At 38.5% G+C, this 23,323-nt stretch overlaps 1 protein-coding gene and 1 long non-coding RNA gene across 6 annotated transcripts in view; one reads left to right on the top strand and one right to left on the bottom strand.

The window, feature by feature from the left end:
• CNTN4 (contactin 4) overlaps positions 1-23,323 on the top strand; it is a 1,016,652-nt gene that overhangs the window by 21,760 nt on the left and 971,569 nt on the right. The gene's annotated exons all lie outside the window — the stretch shown is intronic.
• LOC108535579 (uncharacterized) overlaps positions 1-23,323 on the bottom strand; it is a 40,461-nt gene that overhangs the window by 10,536 nt on the left and 6,602 nt on the right. Inside the window, exon 2 of the long non-coding RNA XR_001887274.1 lies at positions 11,977-12,066. This is a non-coding gene — a long non-coding RNA (uncharacterized LOC108535579). The remainder of the gene's footprint in view (positions 1-11,976; positions 12,067-23,323) is intronic.

Here is a 23,323-nt window from a genome sequence, read left to right as displayed (position 1 = left end):
TATATAGGGGAGTTTATTAAGTATTAACTTTAGGGGGACAGAACTAATGGTATATATATATATCCTATATATATATATCCTCTATATATATATTATGTATATATATCCTCTATATATATATTACATATATATATCCTCTATATATATATATATATATATTTTTTTTGAGACAGAGTCTCACTCTGTCTCCCAGGCTGGAGTGCGTGGCATGATCTCGGCTGACTGTGTGCTCGCCTGCTGGGATCAAGCGATTCTCCTGTCTCAGCCTCCCAAGTAGCTGGGATTACAGGCGCACGCCACCATGCCCAGCTAATTTTTGTATTTTTAGTAGAGAGGAGGTTTCTCTATGTTGTCCAGGCTGGTCTTGAACTCCTGACCTTAGGTGATCCGCCCGTGTCAGCCTACCAAAGTGCTGGGATTACAGGCATGAGCTACTGCGCCCGGCCGATAAATAATTTTTTAAGTTTGCATATGACTATCACGAGTGTGGGACTGCTAGCTAAGGCTGGCTCATAAATATTTGTCTAGAGATCTTAAAACTGAGTGAAATACTAAGTGAATTTTAATTGTAATGGGTAGTATTAATTGAACATTTACAATGTACCAAGGAAGTCACGAAATGTTTCTATTATCTCATTTGAACCTATAATAATCCTACGAACTAGATACAGTGGTGGCCCTGGGTCCTAGATGAGAAAACGGAGAATCAGAGAGAGTTAGTGTGAGGCTCTTCATACTTTGGGAGGCTTTCTTTACATCTGAAGCCACTTGAAAGTCTAGATTCACTGACTTTGTGAATTTTAATGACTTCCTTCCTCCCTCCTTCCTTCCCTCCCTTCTTTCTTCCTTGTCTCCCTCCCTCTCTTCTTTTCTTCTTTTTTCCCTTCCTCCCTTTCTTCCTTCTTCCCTCTTACCAAATACTAGAAGTCAGTACGGCACTGGATATGGTGAATATATAATTTCAAGTATAAGAAATTATATGCCCTGTAATCCCAGCACTTTGGGAAGCCAAGGTGGGTGGATCACGAGGTCAGAAATTCAAGACCAGCCTGACCAGCCTGGGTGAAACCCCGTCTCTACTAAAAATAGAAAAATTAGCCAGGCGTGGTGGCATGTGCCTGTAAACCCAGCTACTCAGGAGGCTGAGGCAGGAGAATCGCTTGAACCTGGGAGGTAGAGGTTTCAGTGAGCTGAGATCACACCACTGCACCCAGCCTGTGCACACCACTGCACTCCGTCTCAAAAAAAAAAAAAAAAAAAAGTTCTGTGGCCGAGGACCCATATCCTCCAGTCCTATAGAATTGTAAGTTGGTTACTATAGAACTTGTGCTGTATTTAAAACCTTTCACTGAAGAATGTAAGCAAATGTCAAACTCGTAGCTTGGCAGAGTTTCCAATTCAGAGTCTGAAAAACTGAAGTGTACAACCTTCATTCTGCATTGTTGAAATGAAGAGGAAGAGTTAAAGGTAATTATCCATATAATTTGAAAGAAAAAATGTCTCCTGCTCAATAAGTGGGGTCTGATACCTTGATTAATTTGTTCTGGTTACTAATGTTTAATTTCCCTGGATAGTGTCTGAACTTTCCATTTCAGTTTGCCTTTTTAGCCCTTTGTATTTTAAAATTATTTTTCTTTAAAGGTTATTTGTCTATGATTGCGCATTTTAATAGTATGAAAGGGTACCTGGTCAAAACTGTTTGCCTTTTGTCGCTTTCTGCTCTTTTCCCTAGAGACAATGTTACTATTGTTTGTTTATCATTTCAGAGATCTTTATTGTTATCCATATAACAATTAAATGGGCACATGTAACTGATTTGGTCAGTTAAAAAAATCTGAGTGCTTACTATAAAAAATGATGGCATGGAATATTTTTCTTCACTTAAAGATGAATCTTAGATGTCAGTCTACATTAATCTGTACATAGCTAATTCTTCCCTGCCAAAAGTATTTATTTCTTTGTACATAGGCCGCAATACTAGAACTTGCTCATAATAATTTATGTTCTTTACAGACTTTTGCTATGATAAGCAATATCTTTAAAAACATGTGTGATTATATCTGTAGGATAAATTCCTGAAAGAAGAATTGGAATTTGTTTGGTCAAAAATACTGTATTGTACATTTAAAAACTTTTATAATTATTTCCAGATTGCCCTGCAAAGATATTATCATAATTTACATTCTCAAAGCAAGGTTGTCATAACGTTTGAGTTAATGCTCCTTGGCAATTAATAGATGTTCATTTTACAATCTGTCAACATTTGCAACTTTCACAAAGCCTCACAAGTAATCACGTACCCAGGTAAAACAGCTTATATTAGGCATTCTTATGCAAGGTTTAGAGTTGGCTGTTGTTCTCATTCTGTCCATTCAATAAGGATGGAATTCTCATTCAATAAAAGTTCATTGAATGTCTCAGTTCAAGGTTGCCATGTTATATTATGAGATATTGGGTACTGTCGGTGAGACTTGGCATGACTGGACAAGCCATACAGGTCTTTGAATTACACACAGCAAGTAGAAGCCAGGACAGTATGTTCTTGACATAAGGTATCCTCAGCAAAGTGATAACCTAGCTGATCTTCTGAGACCCTCAGCCAGGCACGGTGGAGTTTATAGTAAATTTAGCTGTTTTTGAACATTGACTGTATGCCTGACACCCTTGCATATTATTTCTAATCTTTACAACAACCCTCCAAAATGGGAATGACTATCCTCACTTTATAATTTTGGATATTTAAGTTCAAAAAGGCTGAATGCATTTCTCAAGGTCACGTAACTAATAATTGGCAGAGCTATCCCCTCTGCACCGCAGAGTGACATAGCTCTGCCGGCTTCCAGAGGAGTTTTCCCTTTTACTGCATCATTGCAATTGACCATCAGAATCACTTGGCTTTACTAATTTTTTATGCATTAAACAGGTTTTTTCTGGTCAGTATCCAGGCAAATTTAGGCAGTTCTTGTTTGGAAGGGTCCCTTTCTTTGGTTGGTCCAGCTTTTGCACTCCTGTGCTTAGATGGATGCTCAGATGTCTTTGCTACTGCTCTGTCCAGCTGTGTTATATCCTCCCATACTGACCCTAGCCTCAAGTTTCTGAACTGATATCTCGCAAGATTAATTGAGATGCTGTAGTTTTCTAGCACTACACTAGCTGTATTTAGTCACTGACATATGATGATTTATTGTAGGGGATTCCCTTAGAAATTTACTTTGTGTTTTGGGACTAAGAAATGATTGTTAGAGTTTCAGACTTACAGCTCTCTTGTCCTGTACCACTTAACTAATCAAAACTATGTTTGGGATGACCAGACAGCTTGATATCATAGCACTGGTCAACCTGACTCTGTAAGTAAAACTGCAATGTGTGGCAAATTAAAAGCACTGAAGATGGTGGTGCATGGCTAAATTAATTCTTCTTGATTAGGTGCTGGTGAATTTTTAAATATATAATCAGATATGAGAATTTAAGATGTGGGATAGTCAAAGCCAAGAATCCAGGAAAAGTTCTAGCAATTTCACAAAGACAAAAAGCAAAGATGCCAGAAGACTGTGGCCAGGCTTGCTTGTGGAATGAAAATAAAGGGAAAAAAATCACTTAACAGTAGATTAGCGGTATACCCTGTCAAAGAGTGTGCCAGAAGTCATATAAAATTCCCAACCTGCTGACAGAGATTTTGGAAAGGTGATGAGAGTTGGGGGAAGGGATTATCTAAAAAATATGAACAAGGCAGTAATGCGGGATCAGATGCCAGCATCAACTTCCACTGTCACTTCTTTTCTCAACCCTGTTAGCCATGCCACTGAGGTCAATCAGTATGTTATTAAAAAGGGGAGTTTTAGATAATGATTACTTTCCTGGCAGATAGAGGATTCTTTTATCTTTGAGGTCATGCATTTTTAAAAGCCTTTGTCTGCATAGATTTATTTAAAACACACACACACACCTTAAGCTAGGTACGATGGCTCACACCTATAATCCCACACTTTGGGAGGCTGAGGCAGGAGGACCACTTGAGCCCAGGGGTTCAAGACCAGCTTGAGCAACAAAATGAACTCCTTGTCTGAACAACAACAACAACAACAACAACATTATCTGGCATGGTGACGCGTGACTGTGGTCCCAGCTACATGGGAGGCTGAAGCAGGAGGATCCCTTGTGCTCAGGAGGTTGAAGCTACAGTAAACTGTGTTCATGCTACTGCACTCCAGCCTGGGAGACAGAGTGAAAAACAACCAACCAACCAACCAACCAACAAAAAAGCAGCTTGATTAAAGTGTAGTTGATGTACAAAAATCTACACATATTTAATATATGCAATTTGTGGATTTTAATATATGCAAAGATCCATGAGACAATCAGTACAATTAAGGTAATAAATATATCTGTTCTCTCCAGAAGTTTCTTCCTGCCCCGCTCCATGTTTTGCTGATGAGATCATTTGACATCTACTTGCTTAACAGATTTTTAAGTGCATAAAACAGTATTGTTAACTATAGGCACTATGTTGTGCAGCAGATCTCTAGCACTTACTCATCTTGCATATTGAAATTTTATACCCTTTGTGTCCTTGAACAATAACTCTCCATTTATCCTTCCTCCATAGGCTCTGGAAGCCACCATTCTACACTGTTTCTATGAGTTTGACTATTTTAGATATCTTATATCAGTACAATTACCCAGTATTTAACCTTCTGTAACAGGCTTATTTCACTTAGCATAATGTCTTCCAGGTACATGTGTGTTGTCACACATGGCAGGATTTCCTTCTTTTTCAAGGCTGAATAATGTTCTTTTCTGTGTGTGTGTGTGTGTATGTGTGTGTGTGTGTGTATGCATGCATGCCACATTTTCTTTATTCATTTATTGATAGATATTTAGGTTGTTTCCATGTCTTGACTATCATGAATTAAGTAAACTCCAATGATCATGGCAGTGCAGATATCACTTCTAGATCTAAATCTTTGACATCCTGACTTCAATTCCTTTGGGCACAGATTTCTATGAAGATTTCTTTTTTCTTTTTCTTCTTTTCTTTTCTTTTTTTTTTGGAGATGGAGTCTTGCTCTCTCGCCCAGGCTGGAGTGCAGTGGCCGGATCCCAGCTCACTGCAAGCTCCGCCTCCCAGGTTCTCGCCATTCTCCTGCCTCAGCCTCTCAAGTAGCTGGGACTACAGGCGCCTGCTGCCATGCCCGGCCAATTTTCTGTATTTTTAGTGGAGACAGGGTTTCACCGTGTTAGCCAGGATGGTCTCGATTTCCTGACCTCGTGATCCGCCCGCCTGGGCCTCCCAAAGTGCTGGGATTACAGGCATGAGCCACCATGCCCGGCCTTCTATGAAGATTTCTAAGTTGCTCGGTTTTTATTTCCGGTGTGTGTGTGCATGTGTGCGTGTGTGTTTTAATTTTAAAAACCCCATCACATTTAGAATATCCCTCCTGATGACTGTGATCAGCACTAATTGTGACTCTGTTGTACTAAAAGCTTTTTCCATAGTGTATCTTCACTGCAAGCAGCCATTTTCTGTGGACTCCTGAATACAGTTATTTGAATGTCTGAGTATTAAACAATTCACTGCCTTTACAGAATGTCCTCCAGTGAGCATAGTTTTTCCTTAGGGCCTCTTAGGATCTCTAACCGCTTAACACCTACAAGCTCTTATGTGATAGGATGGAAAATGAAAAAAATAAATCTCTACTGTATGTTAGGATGTCCATATTGCCTATAGCTCCTTAAGATAATGGCCTATGATTCTATCTTGTCTCTGCGCCCAATACATGGCACATTTCAGAGTGTTGCAGATTTCCTAGGATTAAAGTGCTTAGTAAATATATGGACAAATTCTAGTTTTAGTTTCTTTATCTGGCACCTTTTCTTGTACTTTCTGAGCAATAAGAAGTAGATATCTGAGTTTCTAGTAGATTTATGCCATATAATTAAGAAATATTGATTTAATAATTTTTGTGTCCTGTGAACTTTATTTAATCATTAACTAATAAGATTTATTGAGCATCTTGCAGTTCTTTAGCCCTGTGCTTGATGGTGTTAGCTCCTTAGCACATAATTGTTTTGACTAGAATGGTAATTTAAGGTAATTTGATATACAAAATGGAGTGCTGTGTATGGCAAAGTTGAGAGGAGGTGAGGAGAATATAGCTTCAAACCTGGTTGAAAATTCATTAAGTAGTATTTTTCTTACTTTAAATGTGCTTTGACCTTCTTTGTTTGCAAGCAGTAGATACTTATTTAGGCTCCTTTAACTACTGGGGGTTTATCAAAAGGTGAAATACAGAAATAAGAAGATGAGAAATACTGTCCACATGGGAGATTCTGATGGGAATTCTGGGAAAGCTGCACAACTGTGGCACACCTTGACCTCACCTAGATGGAGGGTGGTTCGGAACTAGAAGGTCCTTTGTGACTTTTATCTGATTAGGAGTTGTAGCAGTTTGAGTATCCAGTTTTCATGGTTACATAGTTAATTTGGTTTAACTGTTTATTCTGTCTTTTTCATCTTTGTGGTTTGAGTTTTTCTCCTTTCTCAATGAATTGCTAGCTCTCTTCTCAAGAGAAGACTGGATTGGTTAAGTTACCATCTTCGCATCTTTGTGGGCAGAGCCCTTGCTGGAATCCACCTGACACCCTGTGGATCATCTGCCCTTTGTCGGGTTCCCATCACAGCCCCAATGTGCTGTGGGTGAAGGGGTGACCAGGGTGTTGAGAGAGAGCAAGTGCATCAAGAAATTTCAGAAGTACCTTGCTGTGAATCATCCTTCACAGCCTAGTGGGTGCCGCCCCTCCCTTTTATTAAATTTCTTAATGAACTCAATATTTGATCAAATTAAGGGAAGGAGGGAGGGTAGAATAACATGCTCCTGATATAATGGAAAATTCAGGCTAATTGAACTTGTGTGATGTGTCACAATCCTTTGAGAACTAGAGCACGGTTGAAACTAACCTCTTTTCTCTATTACTTTTTTGATTGTTTAAAAAAATCAAGAATATTTCTAAAATATCAAAAAAAGTACAGGAGAGCTAATTCGAGTATCTTTACTTTTTACACTACTGCCAAGAGTTCCCCACAACCCCACCAATTATAGAAGGATCGGATTCCATATTGGAAATTTATGCCAATTTCAATTTAGCTGACTAGTGCCAAGAATTCTTGCACCTATAGAATGCTAAAGGTTTGAACTAAATGGAGCCACATTCATCATTGTTGTAGAAATCTGCCAGTGCTTAAAAGGTACTACAGGGAACTTTAAGTCATGCACCAAATTAAAAGATTGTGAGCTCCACTGGTGTAGTCAAAAGCAAGCTCAAAGCTGAGTGGCATCAAACCAAGAGTAGAAGATAACTTGTTACTGAATTTTGTTCCTCCTGTGAATGCCACTCTTTCAAGCAGAGCGGGGAAAATATGAAGTTTGTGTTGTTAAAAGATATTTATTTCCACACCCTAATTTCTCTTTCAAATTGCAGGCTTTTGCAGAGAGTGTTTCACTGAAACTTTTAAAGAAAGTGGCACGTTACTACATGGGAAGACAAAGATAGAGTCTGGTTGGTAATGATTATACAGTCAGGGCTTTATCTGCTTGCAGATAATTTGTGGCTTATTTTTAACCGTCTGCCAGTTTCTTTTCTCATTGTTCCATTTACCTGCTGATTGCAACCCTGAGCCAGTCAGTCATTTTTGAGCACTTGGTGAATTCTACTCTTTTAAACTGGCCAGAAGAAAACACATATTTCCAAAATGGACATATTGATACTAGCTAATATTTATTGAATACTTATTATGCAGCAGATTCAATAGTTTAAATTTAATGTTTACAGAAACCTCACCATGGCAAGAATTATTATTACTGTTTTACTGATGAATGGGGGGAGACTTAGAAAGGTAAGTAACTTGTAAAAGTCTTAAAGGTAGTGAATGGCAGAGCTAGGGCTTGGATCCAGTGGAAACCTGGTCAATATTAATCCTGCACTGAGATATGATCACAATCTGAAGACTGAACTATATTAAGACAGATTTTGTCAAACAAGCTGATATCATGAGGAGGTCAGTTTGGATGATGATGTTATCCATACCACGTCTCAAGAAGAACTTAGGATGTTTAGCTCATGGTCGTGTAAATTCAGTGCAGGGGGATGTAATCGATGTCTTCATTTACATGAAACAATTTCAAGTGGAAGAAGATAACTTGTTACTGAATTTTGTTCTTCCTCTGAATGTCACTCTTTCAAGCAGAGCGGGGAAAATACGAAGTTTGTGTTGTTAAAAGATATTTATTTCCACACCCTAATTTCTCTTTCAAATTACAGGCTTTTTCAGAGAGTGTTTCACTGAAACTTTTAGATCTGCTTTGCATTTGCACAGGGGTAAGATCTAAGACATATTAAAGAAAACCGTAAAGAGCCAACTGAATGAAATTATTCATCAATGAGTGTGTTTCCACAACATGTAGTGAGTGTCCTATCAATGGAAACTTTAACAAACTAGCTAGATTTTGGTTTTACAGGATTCTTAGATCTATGGATTGATTAAGATGTGTCTGTAATATTAGATGTATCTTAGAGAATACTTATCCAAAATGTACTTCATGGAACATGGAGGAGCTACAGACTAACATTTTCTGTGGTCAAATGTTTGGGAAATGCCTCATTTATTCATTCATAATATAATAACATTGGAAATATATGCCAATTTCAATTTAGCTGCTCAGTGCCAAGAGTTCTTACACATAAACTATTTAGGAAAAGAAAATAAAACAAACTTTCATAAACTTTATGAAGCTAACATTTCCTGAGCTTTAACATTTTTCTTTTGTTGTTATTTTTTGATAGTAGGAAAGCCTTCTTGTGATACCATTAAGATCCCATAGAACATTGCAGATGCTTGTCCAAACCTGCCAAAAAATAACATCGTGTGCAGAGACTTTCCATGGGCATTGGGTGCAGCTATTTGTAATGAGAAACAAAATAACTGTTGGCTTCCTTGGTAGACTTGTGAGAACCAGTAGTTCTTCTGCATGGTGCAGGGATAGATAAAGAAAGTTGTTTTAGGTATCTATTTTGCGTTCTCTTTCATTCTAGGAAATGATCAAGTGTTGATGGCATTAAATTTCCTTTAGCACACATGTAAAGAGGGCATGTTTATGGACTTTGACTTTAATTTCTTCTAACAAGCCTTATTTTCCCTGAGTATGTTTCTACTTACTTAAAACAGATGCTGTCTGAAAATTCATGAAAGCCAAAATATGCTGGAGACTTTGGAGAGAAGCTCTTTACCCTGTTATTAAAGTTAGATTGTTTTAACAATTTTCTTTTTTTTTTTTTTGCATCATCTTCTTGGCAGTTAACCTCATGACCTTGAGAAACCTTTCTGGCTTTCTTATAACTCAGTTTCCTTCATTTACCTACCTACTTAACCAGATTGTACATAAAATCACATAGTATGTATAAATGGTTATATTAACAGGTAGATCCTTTCAAACCCACTTATATTGGTGGTTTTGTTAATGAATATTGCATTTGTGGCAGATAGACATGTTTCCTTAAATGAAGGTTTTCAAAACTGTCATTTTGAGTAAACTTTATGTATTATCAGTTGCTTGCCCTCAAAACTATTTGCACTGTGAATTGGAATACATCTTAAGAAATTATTTTAAAAGATGTAAATAACTAGTGGTAAAGTGATAGAGCACATCATAACTTTCTTCATTATCATTAAGTAATGTGGCTTTGTCCATATGTTACTCTCCTTTGAATTATAATTCCTATTTTATTGTATGGGGTTTGCACACTTTTGTCATCAACTTTTCTTTTTTATTTTCAAAACATAGTCTCAGGATTTTTCTTCTGGAATTAAAATTTAACCCTAAGGAAAATGTGCCACAGTAGTTTAGTCTGCTTTTCTGGAGCTCTGAACCATTGAGGGCCAGAACTGACACTATAAGCAGGAGCAGCAGTCCCAAGATGGGATTCAAATATCAACCTTTGATTTATCTGATTCAGTATGAGTAAGAGGATACAATATGACTGAACAGCAAACCTGCGAGAAACCTACAAGTATAAAACCAACGTTATTTAATTCAGGTAATAAAATAGAATTCTTAAACACACTCTAAATTAAAAAGCCAGGAGATGCAGTTCTAATTATATGCCTTAATTAGAAGTAGGATATTTGCAGCTTATCAAGTTATGTGTAAATTTGTTCCTTTGGCACAGTTTGCCTATATAAGCAGTATTAGTTCAGAATAAAATGTTTATTTGTTACTGAAATTGGATCTAGTGTAATTTTCTGTGTTTTAATACATAGTCCAAGTTTTGTGGGATCACTCTAGAGAGAACTGTGTGGTGTTTATTTTTTGAATAAACAGGTTTTTTGAATAATAATAACTTACATATCTATAGTCTCTTATCTGAAACCCTTGGTAGTTTAGAACTTTAAGATTGTAGAACGGTAGTATGCTACTAGCGCTGTATGCTATGGGACATTCCAATAGAGAATCTTGGGCAATGGCCAAGCACGTTGACATTTCTTAGTGCTTGAATGGGATAAAGATCATAAAGAGCATCTTTTTTCAGCTGAGGTCAGGTTGGGCTGACAATGTGTTTGGGTTTTTAGAGCATTTTGCATATTAGAACTGCAGATAAGGGATTATGGACCTGTAGTATTAAATATAATAGCTGACATGTTTTGTGTTTATTTCAAGCCAAACATGGTACTTTACTTGTATTATCTCATTTAATCTTTGCAACTCTTTGAAGAAGGTGATAGTATTAATTTTGTTCTACAGATGAAGAAGAGTTTCAGAGAAGTTAAGAAACTTGTCTAAGGATACATACACCTAGTAAGGAAGTGGTAGAGTTATATTTCAACTAAGTCGAATTAGACACCAAATCTGGTGTGCACAGTAACTAGTTATCCTCCTTGTATTCAGTGTCTCTGATCTGCAGCCCATAGACTCAGTCTTACATCAACATAAAGGAAATTAATAGGAAGGGTATCAGGTGACAGAGTATCAGGCCTAGGGAGATAATCGGGGGAAAGAATGGGTCTAAGTAGCAACACTTCTTTGACAGTCTTTCTTGGCCATTTCCATTAGAATACAAGTAGCAGTAAGATTCAGATGAGAGAGAATACTTGAGCTCATGTTGCCGTTAGGGTAAAGTAACGTGTGACAAATCCAGCATGAAGGAGCAGTGTTCCTAAAGGAAAGTTGATTGCTCTCAGCAAAAGATGTGATTCACGTTAGCGAACTCCTGTAAAATGTCCATTCTATGGATGATTGATTAATTGCAGATGAAACTAACATTTGGATAAAACCCCGGTTAGTTTTTTAAGTACAATCCATTTTAAGTTTACCACCTGCTTGATGCCAGCAAAACAGTGAACTTGGCATCTGAATACTCAGATTCCTGTCCCAGTTCAGACACTTTCTAGGTCTTGGATCTCAGATCTAGAATCAGTGAGCTTTTTTCTTATTTGTAATCTGAGAGCAACAGTACATCTCCTAATTTACCTAGTGGGCATTGCGTTAGCTAAGATAGCTCAGAGAGCTTCTGGAAGTTCATACCCTATGTATTCATATTTCCCATGCTGATTCTGTGTTTTCCTTGGATAACTGGCAGATGCAGTGGGGGGGATCCTGCATAACTTCTGCGGCCAAATCATAAGGAGCCTTGCAGTATCCACCTTGTTTTCTTGGCATCTTCACTCTAGGGGAAGCTACTGCCATGTAAGAAGTCTGATCATTATGCTGTGAGGAAGCCCAAGCTAACCACGTAGAGAAAGATCAATTCCTGGCCAGCCAGCTGCTATTCTAGCTCTCCCAGCTAATGTGCCAGACATGTAAATTACCTTGGACATCCCCACCCAACCAAACCATTAGTTCATTTCAGTCTGAAGTGCTATCTGACTGAAATGGCATGAGCGATGCCAAGGGACAACTGCCCAGCTGAGCCCAGACCACTCACAGAAACGTGAGGGGCAATAATCCACGGTAATAAGTCACTAGGTTTCCCCGTAGTTTGTTATCCAATAGCAGACATCCAGAAATAGGTTTGCTGTGAAGAAGAGAGATAATGTGTTATATTCCTCAAATGAAGGTGAGCAGCTGTTTTATTATAATTGTTTTGACAATCCAGAAAGCAAGGTCTTTCTCTGTAATATCCTCAGAGGTTTCATTACAATTTGCCATTGTGATGAGGATAGTGATCATGCTGTACTCTCTGGATAGGGATAGAGAGTGAGTGTTTGTGATTGGCCAGCATCCAAGATTGTCATCATTTTTCCTTAGTGCAGGAGTTTAAAACATTCTGCCATTTTCTCACTCGTATTTATATTTTCACAGTGAATGGGGTTTTCTCTAATATCATTACGGTCATAAAGTCACTTATTTAGAACTTCTGATGGATCCTCATTGTGGATGACAGGGCCCATTTCTCTGCTTTTGTAGACTTTCCCTCTGTCCAGAAACTATAGGGAAAATAAGATGTGATAGATTTTGAAAAAGTGATAGCAAGTCAAGAACAGTTGGCCAAACAACTTTCCAACAATTGGGACAGGCTGCCAGAGTGAATGTCAAAGAGAAATTGGTTCTTGGATGGTTTTACAGAACAAGAAGATAATGAAACTGAGAAATAGGAAAGAAGTAGGAGGCATGCAGAGGGACAGAAGTGAAGGATTTAATATTAGGACACCAGAGCAATCAGTAGTAGGTTGGATAGCAGGAGTTGAGAAGCGGGAGGAGGAAGCAACTAAGGGTTGGTTGGAACTTCAACACTAATGGGTTCACTCCCTCCTATCTGTAATTAATTATAGCTTTAGTTACTTCATTTTCTCCTTAGAGGAAGATAAAGTGACCTGGACTATCTTCTTTATGTTATAGTTGTTTAGAATCAAAGGGCATTTTCTGTAAAGTCTCTTTTCCCAAGTAATTCTTAAGATTTCTTAAGTGTCACTGTCTCATCAGATGGAGTCATAAAATGCATGGAGATCTCCATGCATTTTATGATTGTTGCTAGCAGAGGACTAGAATAACATAATGATGGTATTTTGCAAACAGTGATGAGGAGCAAATTGCACATTCCAATGTCAGTCTATTCTCAAAAGAGTATAGCTCAAAGTTTCTACAAAGCTTTTTGAAAGCTTTTCTTTTTTGAAATGAGTTTCTGATTTCTGTTTTCCTAGCTATACATTGATTTTATTTTGAGGAAAATTTTAGGTAGTAACATTATCCTTCATATTTACTGATTTGCTGTAGAATTTTAAACTGGACAAATGAAAGCCCTTGAGGATGAGAAATTTATATTCTAATATAGCAAAATAAATATATGTCTTGCAACTTGAATTGTTGTTAGGAAATTACTTATGTGCCTGAGTTCATGAATTATTTAATTTAAGATTATTTTTCTTTTTCTAATTTATCACTGGCTAAGCCCTTTAACAATCTTTTGATTTATTAAGAGTCCTTTTCCAGAATTAGATTTAAAGCTCTATTGTTTTCTTATGATTTTCCTATGAAAATTGACTATGTCTCTTATAAAGGCTATTTTTCTCTTCTATGACTTATCTCATTTCTCTATTATGAAAGGCAATCATTTTAAAACTGATGAAATTTTAAAAAATTGACCTAAGCTGGTAAAAAAAAACCCAGCCCATTTCATGATCCTTCTTCACTTATTGAAAAAGACTGTCAAGTCAGGAGTTGGGGAATGTTCCGACCTCCATTAAGAGGTAGATGACTTGCTTGTGTCTAGAGGCGTTTGTGTCATTTGCCTCTCAGTGCTTGCTGCAGTTTTAAGGAAATTGTTCTCCTATTGAGGTTATGTATCAGAGTCACCCATGAAACTTTTTATTAATAGTGATTCTCTGGCCTCACAATGAGGTTTATTAAATCAGAATCTCCAGGGCACTGGTTTGCTGAGCAAGCCTCCTAGATGATTTGAATTTGTACCCAGTCTGCATCTGAAAACCACCGCTTTTCAAAGAAAGGCAGACAGGTTGATGGATGATAGGATCCATCTGACACATGGAAAAGCTACAAGAAGGGAGAATGGAGGAATCCTTTATTTAGGGAGACATGAGTATTGTGAATGATGGCGTAATCACTGCTAAAAATTTCTCAGGTTTCTAAGAAAGTTGTATGTGCTCAGTTGTCTTGATGGTGTCTCCAGCCAAGTTCTAATGCAATGGTTCCCAACTAGGGGCATCTTGGTCTCCAGGGGCTGTTTGACAATGGCTGGTCCTATTTTTGGTTGTGATAACTAAGGGGATGCCACTGGCATCTAGTGATTAGAGGCTAGGGATGCTGCTGAACGTCCTCAGTGCAAGGGGAGCCCTGTGTTAGTCAGAATTCTCCAGAGAAACAGAACATATATGATGGCCCAGCTTATGTGGGAATCGTGCAGGAGTTTTACTCAGGTTTTTGTCCTCTTTTGAGCTCCAATTGATTGGATGAGGATCTCTCACATTATGGAGGGCAATCTGCTTTACTTAGTCCGGAGATTCAAATGTTAACCTCATCCAAAATATCCTCACAGACGCACCCTGAATTACATTTGACCAAATGTCTAGTCAACCTGTGGCCCAGTCAAGTTGAGATATAAAATTGACCATCACAGCCCCTTATAACAAAGAGTTATCAGGCCCTAAATGTCAGTAGTGTCAAGGCTGGAAAACCCTGATCTAGTGAAGTGCAACGAAATCCTCAAAGTAAAAGTATTCTTGGGGCCAGCATTGAAAAGGATGTGGCAGGGCCAGTCAGAAGAACGTTAGAGATGGACTGTGTGGACCTTGAGGAAGCCAGATGAGATAAAGAGGAGGAGAGGGCATGAACATAGGATAAAAGCTCAAGACAGGAGGAGATGGGGTTAAAATGAACGTCAGGAACTTGGAAAGAGGGATGTTCATCAGAATGTTATTTTTCCTAGCAGTGTTATGTAAAATAAAGTGCTATCTGTCTTAAAGTCTGAAAAAGTTAGGGCCAATTTAACATCAACTTTAAGATAGTAAATCTTTATTCTGTAAGATGTAATGATAGTTTTTAAGCCATGAAAATTGGAAATGTAAGACAGTGGTAGCATATGTGAGCCCGAGAGAATTTGATGGTAAATTTGTAGTATAGAACTTTAGACTTGTTTTTACCAGGAAGAAGCATCAGAGAAACAGTGGGAGTAATCAATGCATATTTGTTGTATTTCCGAGGCTGGTAATGGAGCTAAAGTGTGGGGGCAGAGCTTTTTATTTGGGAAAGTGGGGAAATGGGTCCGGTCAATGCAGATGAAGGGGTACTAGGGGAAACTTATCATGTAAAATACACTTTCTGTCTTCACAAGTGTAGCTCTAATTGCGTGACCTGTGTGCAGATTTGTTGTTCAGAACAAATGGGGTTACCATAAGTATGGAAAATGGTTCCTGGTCTACAGTGAATTGGAGAGACTAGAGAGGCAGGCTAGTGCTCTTAAATAGCAGTGACCTGAGTTCATTTTTCATCACCTTTCTGGTAAATATTCCTAACTTTCTCTAGGGGATGTGCTTTCCCCATGTTTGATCTGTTTTTTCTGAGAGGTGTTTGGTTCATCCTGGTTGTAGGGTTGGGTTTGTGATACAGACATAGCCTCTCAGAGGCATTTGGCCATAAGTCTTATCCAGATGTGGGCTCATGACACCAGGTCTATCTAGTCAGATCTGCTGATGCTAATTCTGAGGCTCTTTTCTTTCTTTACTCTTGTATTTGGAGGTGTAAGGATGTAATCCCAAGTTCTTGGCCATAATTTTGCCATACTATAGAAAGGGACTTTTTCAAAATGTAGTTAATTCAAAGAAGACCAGAGTTGAGAGACCTTATATCATTTGTGCTCCTGGATGAAGCTGTACCTGAGGCAAGGTTGTCCCAGTATTCTGTTATATAAACTATTAAATTTCTTTTTGGGTTATACTAGTTTGTGCTGTTTCTTTCACTAACGACTGAACAAATTACTAAAAGATACACTGAATTATTAGGAGAAACTGTCCAATTAGTAAGTGATATAGCCAACTAATAACTAATTAATTAATGTTTCATACTCTATTATTTGGGCTCTATGTATATCTTGGTGATACTCTTCCATTCTTGTTTGTGTTTTGGAGAAGTTGACAAAAATGCAAAGGCTGTCTTTGGTAATGCTTGGTTTAAAGCATATTTCATATTCAGAAAGTTGTTGTATTTGAGAAGCGACGTGATAATTGGTTTTGAGAGTATACGTCTTAGACAATTAAACGGTTACATTGCTTGCTTTCTGGGTTTAAAAAAAAAGAAAAAAATAAAACAAATCCAAGGGTATTCCAGTTGTATAAATAGGGACAACACAGTTTATGCTATTTGTAATTAGAGATACCACTCAAAAGAATCGATTCTGTTTACTTTTGTATTAGTGTACTGTGGAAAGTCATTAATTATAAAGTCTGTTCTTATCCAACAACATGCAATAAGTAAAGATGAAAATAGATTATTAGTTTGAATAACTGGTTGCATGCCATCCAGTTTTATATGATTGTTGAAATACAAACAAAACAAAACCAAACCAAACCCCACAGTTCTTAAATAGGACATTTGTGACATAAAAAATTAGAATCTAGGAGCAGGAAAATATTTTCCCAGTATCTAAAGCCATTGAATCAAAATAATTGTGTAGATCACACTTTAGTTCAGATATAACCTAAATAAGTTCTCTAGCCAGGGCACCCATCTGTCAAAAAATAAAACTCTGGCCCTTATTTAAAATGGCTTCTTTAGACTGAGGTCATCTAGCTGTATCTAAATTGGACATGAAATGTCAATTTCATACCTTTCAGTGGCACATTTCATATTGCTCTACTTAAGGTTATGTCAGCTTTACCCATAAAATGCAAGTGATTTCAGTCTTATTCTAAATGAACTAACCAGATATATCAGCAATGGGCACTGCCTTGCCACTGCAGACAAAGGGAATGTGTGAAGGGAAGACAGAAACCACTTCTTCTGTTTCTTAACTCTGGAAGTATGAGGTGTTCCAGGTCGGATGTCTTGTCTATATTTTCGTTCCTTGTAAATGATAATTTGGGGGTGAGGGGATTAGAAAGATGCTTTATTAAAAATGAATTTTATTACCTGCAGGCGATTTACTTGCTTAAGTTATATTTGTGAGTTATTATATGTAACTTTATCACATTGGAAAGTTTATGAACCTTGTGTAGAAAGAAGATTGCATTTGGGGAGCTGTGTACATCATGGCTTTTTCACAAGTGACAGAAAAGTGCTGCAGATGATTTAAGCAGGAAGAAATGAATTTTTTGAATGATTTTGAGTCCAGCAGGGAGATAGGACAGTCAGTTTTGGATGATGGCAAGGACAAAGCCAAAGCGGGCCAGGCAGGCAAGGGAGTAGTGTTGTGAACACCCTACCCCACTCCTACTGCACCTTAGTATTGCAACTGCCTGTGTTGCCACTGTGTAAATACTGCTGCTTAATATGTGCTTCTTTGGATCCGAATTCAGAGCCCTGGGGACAGTGCATCTCATTGGCTGAGCATGTATCAGCCATTGGTAACCAAGCTGCAAAGAGGCTGGGAAAGTAAGTAGTCGGCTCATTTAGCTTCTAACTGGAATGTGATCATCTCCCAATATGTCTGCCTTTCTTTGCTTTCTTTGCTTTCTTTGCTTTCTTTTCTTTTCTTTCTTTTCTTTCTTTTCTTTCTTTTCTTTCTTTCTTGTGTTCTTCCCTCCCTCTCCTTCCTTCCTTCCCTCCCTCCCTCCCTCCCTTTTTTCTTTCATTCAGATGGAGTCTCACTCTGTTGCCCAGGCTGAAGTGCAGTTGTGCAATCTCAGCTCACTGCAACCTCTACCTCCCGGGTTCAACCGATTCTCCTGCCTCAGTTCCCTAGTTGCTGGGACTACAGGCGCCCACCATCACACTTGGCTAATTTTCATGTTTTTTTTTTTTTTTTTACTAGAGGCAGGGTTTCACCATGTTGGCCAGGCTGGTCTTGAACTTCTGACCTCACGTGATCCACTAGCCTTGGCCTCCCAAAGTACCGGGATTACAGGTGTGAGCTGCCATGCCTGGCCCCAGTACGTCTTCTTATAGTGGGGGTATCTCAAAAAGGAAGAAGCTTCAGGTGCTTGGCAGCTAAAATGGTTAATTTTATGTCAACTTGACTGTATCATGGGGTGCCTGGACAAAACATTGTTTCTGGGTGTTTCTGTGAAGGTGTTTTAGGTTGAGAACACCATTAGAATAAATGGACTCAGTAAACCAGGTTGTGAGTGGGCATCATCCAATTCACTGAGGGCATGAATAGAACAAAAATACCAAAGGGGGAAGAATTAAGAATTTGTTCCTTTCTCTTCCTGCCTGCTAGTTGATCTGGGACATTGGTCTTCCCTGCCCTGGAACTGGTATTTATACCATTTCCTAGTTATCAGGCCTTCAGACTTGAACTGGAATTACACCGTTAGCTCTTCTCTGGATCTCCAGCTTATAGATGGCAGATTTTGGAACTTTGCAGTCTCCATAATCATATGAGCTAATTCTGTATAATAAATTTTCTTCTATCTATCTATCTATCTATCTATCTATCTATCTATCTATCTATCTATCTATCTCTCTCTCTCTCTCTCTCACCTATGGGTTTTCTTTCTCTGGAGAGCTCTGACTAATAGAGCAGCCAAAGCAAAGACAGTTTTTATGTGTATGGTTTTATGGGGAGTGGATTTTCAGGAAAGCAGGACAAAGATTTTTTCCAGGGCACTTGGGTAGTGCATCTTTTTTCCTCTAACAAATAGGGGAGAATGTGGCCTTCTGAGTATTGGGTTTGCTCAATGAACCAGGAGAGCCAATGTTTATAAATATTCCTTTAAATGGAAGAGCGTAGATCCTGGTTCATAGTTCCTGTAGTATATTTGTAATATTTTCATCACACCCCTAGGCCAAAGAGAATACTCAACATTAAGTAGTTTTATTCATTAGGTAGGTGGGTTGAAACAAGTAAATAAGAATTTATGTACTAACATAATTTGAAAAAATATATATCATTTGAAAAAAACACAAATTAAAATTAAATTTTTTTTCTTAAATAACCACGATTGCTTACTAATGGGATATATCCTCCTGTTGGGCCCAGAATGACTTCACATACATTGGAATTAGACTGGACACTGCTACCTGATTCCCTGTCTGCATTGATTTTCATGAAGCACATTTTATTACAGCAATGGCTATGAACCCAGCTTTGCAAAGATATAACATAATGAAAATGAATGTAATGCAACCAAATATATTGAAACTGCAAACTACCTCGAGCTATCCCGAAAGCTGAACATAGCTTGGGAGTGGTAGACATAGATTGTCATTGAAATTCTAATGTGATGGTGATGGCGACTTGAGTTGAAGGGCATTCTTGCAAGACTGCTTGGTTGGGGAGTGTCAGGGCAACTGGATGGCTCCAGAACCAAGAACCTGGGAAAAACTATGCCAGTGTGCACAGTGCACACTCTTCTTCAGTGTAGCCACTCTGCTTCTGATGTGTTTTGTTGTCTAAATCAGTCAGAAACCTATCACAGATGTGTGCATCTTTTCCTTCCAATCCACAGAACCCACCTGATATGGTTTGTCTGTGTCCCCACCCAAATTTCATCTTGAATTGTAACCCCTATAATTCCCCCATGTCATGGAGGGAACCCAGTGGGAGGTAATTGAATCATGGGCGCAGGTCTTTTCCATGCTGTTCTTGTAATAAGTCTCACAAGATCTGATGGCTTTATAAAGAGGAGTTCTCCTGTACAAGCCCTCTTGCCTGCCACCACGTAAGATGTGCCTTTGCTTCTCGCTTCTCCTTTGCCTTCCACCATGATTGTGAGGCCTCCCCAGCCATGTGGAACCGAGATTCCATTAAAACTCTTTTTCTTTATAAATTGCCCGGCCTCAGGTATGTCTTTATTAGCAGTGTGAGAACAAACTAATACACCGCCTGAAATAATGTACCTTTTAAAATCCTTATTTATGGGTTGATGAGAAAACAGAGCTTTCGTTTTATATGATTAACAGAAGATGAGTGCCTCTGTTGCCCAGATCAGACTGTCTTAGTTCATTCAGGCTGCTATAACAAGTTACCATTATCTGGGTAGCTTCTAAACAACAGAAATTTGTTTCTTACAATTCTAGGGACTTGGAAGTCCAAGATCACGGCAACTTCAGACACTTTTGGGGAGGGCCCACTTCCTGGTTCGTAGATGGACCTTCTTACTGTATTCTCACATGGGTAGAGGAGGTAACAGAGCTCTCTGGAGTCTCTTTTGTAAGGGCACTAATCCCATTCATATCCTAATTACCTCCCCAAAAGCCCCAACTTTTAATAGCATCACCTTGGGTATTAGGATTTCAAGATATGAATTTTGGGGGAACATACACATTCGTAGCATAGGCCAATTAAGAACGAGGTATATATGAAAGCATGGCTCCTTTCTTTCTTGGTACAAAGCTGGTGTATGCCTCAAAATTTATATTTTGCACTCAGAAAAATTATTCCTTTTATTACCTGAACTGCTTGTTCATGTGATCTCTACTTATGTATGCCCAGGTTTTTGATGTGTGTATGAGTTGGCTGTTTCATTGTGATGGAACATCTTTTGATTGTGTTAAGAATTCCAGCTTCTTTTCTTTAAAGATCCTGTTTTATAATTTGCCAGCCTAAGCACACTCAGTATACAGTCTGCAAGGTTACAGGTTATGCGAAACCTTCAAATGAAATATTACTCATGCCTGTTCTTCATCTGGAATATCAGTTGCTGGGCGAGTTGGAGAAAAAAATCCTCAAATGCAGAGCACCTTAGCATTTCTATAATGTTGTTATGCGGGGTATTGTGATAGGCAGAATGCTGGCCCTGCCCCAAAGATGCCAGTGTCCTTATCTCTGGAACCTCTGAATATGCTACCTTACATGGCAAAAGGGACTCTGCCAATATGATGAAGGTAAGAATCTTAAAATTAGGAAAAAATTCTGGATTATCCTAGTGGACCCAGTATTTTATAAGTGTACTTGTAAATGAAAGATAGGGACAGGAGTTGTGATTATGTGATTGCTGACTTTGAAGATGAAAGAGGAACATGAGCCAAGGATCAAGGTCAGTCCCTAGAAGCTGGAAAAGCCAAGAAAACAGACTTTCTTATAGACCCTCCAAAAGGAACAGGAAGGAAGCCCAACCCAGTCTTAATTGTAGCTCAGTGAGACCCATTTTAGACTTCTGATTTCCAGAACTGTAAGCTAGTAAATGTATATTGCTTTAAATTACTACATTTGTGGCAATTTGTCACATCAGTAGTAGGAAATGGATACAGCTATAAAGTGGAAGAAACCATGGAAAGTTCACTGAGCCGGGGCCGGGCACGGTGGCTCAAGCCTGTAATCCCAGCACTTTGGGAGGCCAAGACGGGCGGATCACGAGGTCAGGAGATCGAGACCATCCTGGCTAACCCGTTGAAACCCTGTCTCTACTAAAAAAATACAAAAAAAAAAAAAAAAAAAAAAAGCCAGGGGAGGTGGCGGGCGCCTGTAGTCCCAGCTACTCCAGAGGCTGAGGCAGGAGAATGGCGTTAACCCGGGAGGTGGAGCTTGCAGCGAGCTGAGATTGGCCACTGCACTCCAGCCTGGATGACAGAGCCAGACTCCATCTCAAAAAAAAAAACAAAAAAAACAGAAAGTTCACTGAGCCTTTTTAGATTAATCTTTAACTCATATTCTAAAATCATATAGCTCCCTGAGTCTCAAACTGATAACTACATAACCACACTCGCACTGTTCTCAGGTTTACTACAAGCAGAATTACTCCGTACTGGTGTTCAGGCAGATGTATTCTCACTATGAAATACTTTTTAATTGGCGTTCTTGTGATTGCCTCCAAAATGTTTAAACCTCTTGACAGTTGCATCCATTTTATGAATCCATCTTCAGTAATAAAGATTGAAATGCTCTAAACCACCAACAATTAGTAGTTTAATCAGGAACTGAGGGTGGTTTTATAAATCCGAACCTGCTGGTCATTAGACCTCACTGCCATCATTATATATTTCTTCATCCTGATGCATCTCACATTCATTTTTTGACATTTTAATGATTTCTGTCATAGGCATATTAACTGTCCACATGTAAATGTGATGGACACTGTTTTGGTTTATAGCGTGGGGCTATTTTGATTGGTCATACAGCCAAAGAAGGAAGTAAAGGATATAAACAGTGTGGGTGCTTGTATTTTTTTTCCAATATTTGTGGAAGCATCTGTTTCTACATATGATTGGCACAAATGATATCTTTTTGTAAAAATATTTCATAATTTCTCCAAAATATACCAGCTTTCTGGTTTTGTTTTTAGAGCTAGAGACTTTGTCTGCTCTCCCGACTTTTGGATATTTTTTCTTTCCTCTTTTTTTCTTCTTCTTCTTTTTTTTTTTTATACTTTAAGTTCTAGGGTACATGTGCACAACGTGTAGGTTTGTAACATACATATACATGTGCCATGTTGGTGTGCTGCACCCATCAACTTGTCAGCACCCATCAACTTGTCATTTATATCAGTTATAACTCCCAATGCCATCCCTCCCTCCTCCCCCTCCCCATAATAGGCCCTGGTGTGTGCTGTTCCCCTTCCCATGTCCAAGTGATCTCATTGTTCAGTTCCCACCTATGAGTGACAACATGTGGTGTTTGGTTTTCTGTTCTTGTGAAAGTTTGCTGAGAATGATGGTTTCCAGCTGCACCCATGTCCCTACAAAGGACATGAACTCATCCTTTTTTATGGCTGCATAGTATTCCATGGTGTATATGTGCCACATTTTCTTAAAACAGTCTGTCCCTGATGGACATTTGGGTTGATTCCAAGTCTTTGCTATTGTGAGTGGTGTCTCAATAAACATACCTGTGCATGTGTCTTTATAGCAGCATCATTTATAATCCTTTGGGTATATACCCAGTAATGGGATGGCTGGGTCATATGGTATTTCTAGTTACAGATCCTTGAGGAATTGCCATACTGTTCTCCACAATGGTCGAACCAGTTTACAATCCCACCAACAGTGTAAAAGTATTCCTATTTCTCCACATCCTCTCCAGCACCTCTTGTTTCCTGACTTTTTAATGATTGCCATTCTAACTGGTGTGAGATGGTATCTCATTGTGGTTTTGATTTGCATTTCTCTGATGGCCAGTGATGACGAGCATTTTTTCATGTGTCTGTTGGCTGTATGAATGTCTTCTTTTGAGAAATGTCTGTTCATATCCTTTGCCCACTTTTTGATGGGGTTGTTTGTAG

This window comes from Rhinopithecus bieti, unplaced genomic scaffold (assembly GCF_001698545.2).
Source record: "Rhinopithecus bieti isolate Rb0 unplaced genomic scaffold, ASM169854v2 scaffold_12640, whole genome shotgun sequence".
NCBI classification, from domain to species: domain Eukaryota; kingdom Metazoa; phylum Chordata; class Mammalia; order Primates; family Cercopithecidae; genus Rhinopithecus; species Rhinopithecus bieti.
This window is presented reverse-complemented; position numbering and strand designations above follow the sequence as displayed.